The sequence below is a fragment of the Crocodylus siamensis genome, chromosome 1 (assembly GCF_052110815.1).
Source record: "Crocodylus siamensis isolate JL-2025a chromosome 1, ASM5211081v1, whole genome shotgun sequence".
Taxonomy (NCBI): domain Eukaryota; kingdom Metazoa; phylum Chordata; order Crocodylia; family Crocodylidae; genus Crocodylus; species Crocodylus siamensis.
Window position 1 is genome coordinate 24,928,518 of NC_143395.1, and position 6,739 is coordinate 24,935,256.

Here is a 6,739-nt window from a genome sequence, read left to right on the forward strand (position 1 = left end):
ATGTCCGGGTAATTGAAGTCACCCATCACAACCAAGGTCCTGGAGCAAGCGGCCTCAGTCAGTTCCCGGGCGAACTCCTGGTCAAGCTCAGGACTTTGAGTGGGAGGTCTGTAGTAGACTCCCACCGTTGTGTCCCCTGTGCCATTTTTCCCACGAATTTTTACCCAGAGGGTCTCTAGCTGTCCATGCCGGTCGCCAACATCAGCTTGCAGGGACATGTAGCTTTCCTTCACATAGAGAGCTACACCCCCGCCCCTTTTGTCAACACGATCCCTCCTGTGCAGGGTATAGCCCTCTATACCTGTGGTCCAGTCATGGGTGGAGTCCCACCAGGTCTCCGTTATCCCAATGACATCATAATTCTTTGCACTGAGCAGGAGGATGAGCTCCTCCTGCTTGTTACCCAGGCTCCTGGCATTAGTGTACAGGCAGGCAAGCGTGCCCTTAGGGGCTCTTGCCTTGCCCACAGATTGTGCCAGGGCTGGGGCAGGGGTGGGCTCCCTTAAGTGCCTTGGTCTTCTGGCTTTGCAAGGGTCGCTCAGCGGGCCAGCAGTGGCAGTAGTCCCCCCATCCCCCAGCGGGGTTAGTTTAAAGCCCGGTGGAGCAGGTCAGCCAGCCTGGCTGAGAAGAGCCTCCTCCCCAACGGAGAGAGGTGGAGGCCATCTCTTCCCAGCAGCTTGCTGCCTCTCTCGCCAAAGAGCGGGCTGTGGTCATGGAAGCCAAAGCCTTCCTGATGACACCAGCTCCGCAGTCTTTGGTTCACCGTGTGGATCCTCCTCTCCCTCCTCAGCCCATAGCCCGAGACTGGGAGGATCAACGAAAACACCACCTGAGCTCCCAGACCCCTAAACCCCGCTCCCAACTCCCTACAGCACCTCATGACCTGGCTGGGGGTACTCCGAGCCATGTCACTGGTGCCCACGTGAATAAGGAGCATGGGGTAGTGGTCTGTGGGCCGGAGGAGCTGTGGGATCCTCTCCGCAATGTCTCAGATGCAGGCCCCTGGGAAGCAGCAGACTTCCCGGGCTAAGGGATCGGGGCAGCAGATTGCCCCCTCAGTGCCCCGCAGGATGAAGTCTCCCACAACAAACACCTTTCGTTTTGTCTTGGGGAGAGCGGGGGCAGTAGCTGCGGTTGAGCCTGGGTTGCCTGCGGGAGCTGGCAACTGAGCAGGCTCTGCTGGGGCTGCAAGAGGTGCGAACCTGTTGCTAAGCTCCGGTGAGGGAGGGGCCTTGGTGTGGCGGGCTTTCGGGCCCTTGACCACCTTGGTCCATGCCCCTGACTGGGCAGAGCAGGAGGTCCCAGAGTCCTCCTTAGTCCTGGAGGGAGACAGTGCTCTACCCTGCGGCTCCTGGGGGAGAAGGGCCTGGCAGTAGGAGTCTATCTCCTGCTCGCAGTCCCTGATGGCACGCAGTCTCTGGACTGTGGCCTGGAGCTCCTCCAGTTGGTGCGCCAGGACCCCAGTAGGGAGCAGACCCCGCAAGGGGAGGTGGCCATGCTCCCGGGCCCCAGAGCCTGAAAAAGGGACAGAAAGCCCCCGCAGCCAAGGGCCAGGGGCTCCGTCTGCGTGGAGCCCAGGACCATGGGCTCCGTCTGGGTGGCCGTCTCTGAGGTGCCCGATGGGGGGCCGCAGAGCCCGAGGGGACCCTCGGGGTGCGGCGCGTGCCTATCCGTGTCATGCCTCTGGTAGGCTGGCTACGGCTGGGGCTGACTACTCTGGGGGGGGTCGCAGGCAGGGTCTCGTGCCCTCCCGTGCCCTCTCCTGCGCGAACTCCATGCTAACTCGAGCGCCTGTTTACGCAGCCTGTTCGCGCGGCTCCAGTTGCGTGGCTCCCTGTGGGGCTGGGCCAAGTAGGGGCCTGGGCGGGGGCTTGACCCGCTTACCTCCGGCTGTGCTGGGGGTTGGCAGGGGGCTCTGCGGCTGCTGAGGGGGTGTCGGGGGGGCTTCGGGGGAGCGGGGGCGCAGCAGGCTTCACCTGCACGTCTCTCACCTCTCCGGAGCCTAACTAAATTCCAGCAAGCAATGATCACTTACAGGGGTGGGCTAACAAAAACAGGACGCATTTCAATACTGACAAGTGCAGAGTGCTGCACTTAGGCAGTAGTAACCAGCAGCACACTTATAAGATGGGAAACTCCCTTCTTGAAAGCACAGAGACAGAAAGGGATCTTGGAATCATTACTGACTCCAAGATGAACAACGGCCAACAATGTGAGGTCACGGTTGGCAGGGCTAAACTGACCTTGTCGTGCATCCACAGGTGCATCTCAAGTAGGGCAAAGGAAGTGATGCTCCCCCTCTATGCAACACTGGTCAGGCCACAGCTGGAGTACTGTGTCCAGTTCTGTGTGCCCCACTTCAGGAGGGATGTGGACAACATTGAGAGGGTCCAGAGGACGGCCACTCGCATGATCTGGGGACAATAGGGCAGACCCTACAATGAGAGACTGCGGGACCTGAACCTGTTCAGCCTTCACAAGAGAAGGCTGAGCGGGGACCTGGTGACCATCTATAAACTCACTAGGGGGAACCAGAAGGGTTTGGGGGAGACCTGGTTTCCCCTAGCGCCTCCTGGCATAACAAGGAATAATGGCCACAAGTTGTTGGAGAGGAGGTTTAGATTAGACATCCGTAAGAACTACTTCACAGTTAGGGCGGCTAGGAGCTGGAAGCAACTTTCAAGGGAAGTGGTGCTGACTCCTACCCTGGGGGTCTTTAAGAAGAGGCTTAATGCCTGGCTGGAGTCATTTGAGCCCAGTTTTTCTCCTGCCCAGGCAGGGGGTCGGACTTGAAGATCTACAAGGTCCCTTTCGACCCTACTTCTATGATTCTATGATTTTATGGGTCTAGCAGAGAAATCCAGATCACTGTTCTGTCCTCTCTGTTATTTAGGGTTGTGCAAAACAGCACCATTCTGCTTCAACTTCCATTTTGACAGAACAATGTTTCATTTTGAGTTTCGTTTCAAAAGCACTGTTCCATTTTGTTTTGTTGAAACTGTTTCGTCGTATTGACTCCATTTTGACATCTTGCCGATAGGCAATAATGGGGAAGCATGAAACTGCCTATAACTTTAACATTTCTTGCCTGATACAGATGAAGCTTGCAGGCTTGCTAGCCCCTTCTAAGGGTATGAAGTTTGCCAAGTTTCAAGGAGATAGGTGCAGAGGTTTCTCAGAAACTGCACTTCAAGGTGTTGACAATCAAAACTCCTGTCACTTGCTGGCAGCGACAGCCTCCTGTCATTCAGCCCGCAGATCCAGGGGCCAACATCCCTGGGAGAGCTACGGGGCTGTACCAGACTCCTCCCATGGGTGCAGGCCCTGATCTGCCTGCTGGATGACAGGAGGCTGCTGCTGCCCCCTGGGACTGGTGCTGGGCACAGCCTGCACCCCCAGGAGGAGTCCAGCATAGCCCCGCAGCCCTCCTGTGGTGTGGGAGAGCCCCTGATCTGCCTGGCGGATGACAGGAGGCTGCTGCTGCTGCTGCTGGCTGGGACTGGTGCTGGGCACAGTGTGCACCCAGCGCCGAGAAGATTGGTGCTGCCGCTGGCCCCACTTGGCAGCAGCAGCTTCCTGTCATCCGGCAGGCAGATTTGAATCATCAAAAATGAAATCAGGTTTGTCTGGCAAGACCTACTGATATCTTGCACAAAAATATCCTTTCATTCCTTGTTGCTTGAATCCATTTTAGCTTTTTGAATTTTGCCTGGGACTGATGTCAGACTAACCAGTCTATAATGACCCAAGTCATCCTGTCTGCCCTGTTTCGAATATTGCCACATCAGAGAAACCTGGATGCCCCTCCCCTTACAGAACAATGGGAAGGACCCAGTAAGTTCTTTATTAAACTTCTGCTGACTCTCTACTAATTATGAACAAGTATGCTTGGCTGAAACACATCTACCCTCAAACAAGGATACTATGTCTCTTGAAAAGTTGTACTGGCATCATGCCAGCTCCCAGTAGCTTTCACCTGACTTGCATAAAATGAAAAACAGCAACCAACTTGATATTTTGTAAAGAAATGTGTCCTGCAAAAATGACAGGCCCAGGTATGCAAAATAGTTATTAACTTAGAGCAGTGGTTCTCAACCTAAAAGGGTTCTCAAACCACTGCTCTAAATTAGTAAATATTTCACTGGGGGCACATCTACACACGCAATTAATGTGCAGCAATAAACTGCAGCACATAGAATGATAGAATCATAGAAGTAGGGTTGGACGGGACCTTATAGATCTTCAAGTCCAACCCCCCGCCTGGGCGGGAGAAAAGACTGGACTCAAATGAGTCCAGCTAGGTAGTCATCAAGCCTCTTCTTAAAGATCCCCAGGGTAGGAGCCAGCACCACTTCCCCTGGAAGTTGGTTCCAGATCCTAGCCGCCCTGACAGTGAAGTAGTTCTTACGGATGTCTAATCTAAATCTACTCTCTAATAACTTGTGTCCATTGTTCCTTGTTATGCCAGGGGGCACTAGGGGAAACAGTGTCTCCCCCAAACCCTTCTGGTCCCCCCTAGTGAGTTTATAAACTGTCACCAGGTCCCCCCTCAGCCTTCTCTTGTGAAGGCTGAACAGGTTCAGGTCTCGCAGACTTTCATTGTAGGGTCTGTCCTGTTGTCCCCGGATCATGCGGGTGGCCCTCCTCTGGACCCTCTCAATGTTGTCCACATCCCTCCTGAAGTGGGGTGCACAGAACTGGACACAGTACTCCAGCTGTGGCCTGACCAGCATCGCATAGAGGGGGAGGATCACCTCCCTGGCTGTACTTGAGATGCACCTGTGGATGCACAACAAGGTGCGGTTAGCCCTGCCAACCGTGACCTCACATTGTCGGCCCATGTTCATCTTGGAGTCAATAATGACTCCAAGATCCCTTTCTGTCTCCGTGCTCTCAAGAAGGGAGTTTCCCATCTTATAAGTGTGCTGCTGGTTTCTACTGCCTAAGTGCAGCACTCTGCACATGTCAGTACTGAAACACATCCTGTTTTTGTTAGCCCACCCTTGTAACCTATCCAGATCTTGCTGCAGTCTTTCCCTCCCTACTAGCGTGCTCACCTCACCCCAAATTTTGGTATCATCAGCGAATTTAAACAAGTTGCTTTTCACCCTGTCGTCCAAATCGCTGATGAAGAAATTGAACAGCGCAGGCCCAAGGACCAAGCCCTGGGGGACTCCACTGCCCACTTCCCCCCAGGTCGAATATGACCCGTCCACCACCACCCTCTGAGTATGACCCTTCAGCCAATCTGCAATCCATCTGACTGTGTAGGCATCAATGCCACAGTCACCTAGTTTTTTAATGAGGATGGGGTAGGAGACAGTGTCAAAGGCCTTGCTGAAGTCTAGAAAGACTATGTCCACGGCGACACCTGCATCCATTGCCTTCGTGACCTGATCATAAATCATCTCATTCTGGAATTTATTGCTCCCAGGTGCCCAGGACCTGAGCTGACCCCAATGGGAACCAGCCTGGCTGACCAGGGCTGCTCCCACCCAGCTCAATGTGCTGTGGAGGGGCTGGCTGGGGTAGGAGGGTGCTTCAGTGCAGACTAGCTGGCAGGCAACCCCCACCCTGAAGCAACCTCATGCAACAGCCAGCCCTGTCAACCTCTACACCCGCATTGCTGCTGAGTAAATAATTCCTGATAAAATAGTACTTATGTTTACAAGTACTAACCTGAAGCAAAGTTAATTAGTTTACTCCACCCTACTAAATAACACTGCATGTATAGATATCTATTGTGAAGCTAATTAGGTAAGTCCACAGTAAACGTCTCTGGTAGACGTGTCCTAGGACAATCACTGGGATGTAGAATATCCCAGTGAAACAGAAGTGGCCACATTTGTTTCCCATTGTGCAGTTTTAAGGCAAAACCTGTTAGGCTCCAGCTGGCTGCTTAGGGTGGTGCTAGGTGGGCAAAATTCGGCCCAGAGGCTGGATGTGGCCCACCAGGCCATTCTATCCAGCCTGTGAGGCCCCTAAAAAATTTAGAAAATTAATATTTATCTGCCCCGGTTGCCTGTCATGCAGCCCTCAATGGCTTGCCAAACTCAGTAAGTGGCCCTCTGCCCAACATAATTGCCCACCCCTCTGCTAGTTTGTCCCTGCACCTGGGAGGCAGGATGCATCAGGCCTCATGGGTTTCTGAGCATAAGCAGGGATCTTGGTTTTCTCCAATTTAAAAAAATCCCCGATTTTTGGTTAAAAAAAGTAACCCCTCATCCATGTTTCCATAATTAAATTGAAACACCACTATATACCTAGATATATCTAGATATATAGTGGTGTTTCAATTTAATTATGGAAAAATGTGGATGTAGGGTTACTTTTTTCAACCAAAAATCGGGGATTTTTTTAAACCGGAGAAAACGAGGATCCCTGAAAGGGGCTACATTTGTTCATTTTCACACTCTTGCGCCGGCTGGCTGTGTGGGTTGGTGCTGGCTGCGCATGGGTGCTGGTGGCAGCTCTGCGAGCAGGCGCTGGCTTTGCGCGGGTGCTCGCATTGGCTCTGTCGGGGGCTGCTGGTGCTAGCACTGGCTGTACGGGTGCTGGCCCTGGCGCAGGTTGCGTGGCCCTGGCTACGTACGGGGGGTGGCGGTGGGCGCCGTGCCCTACAGCAGGCAAGTAACAGCGCCAGCCGCTCGGCCCCGCCCCGGCGCCCGAAGTCCGCAGCCGCGTTGGCCCCGCCCCTTCCCCCGGGCTCTGCGCTGACCCGGCCGCCTGCCATTGGCTA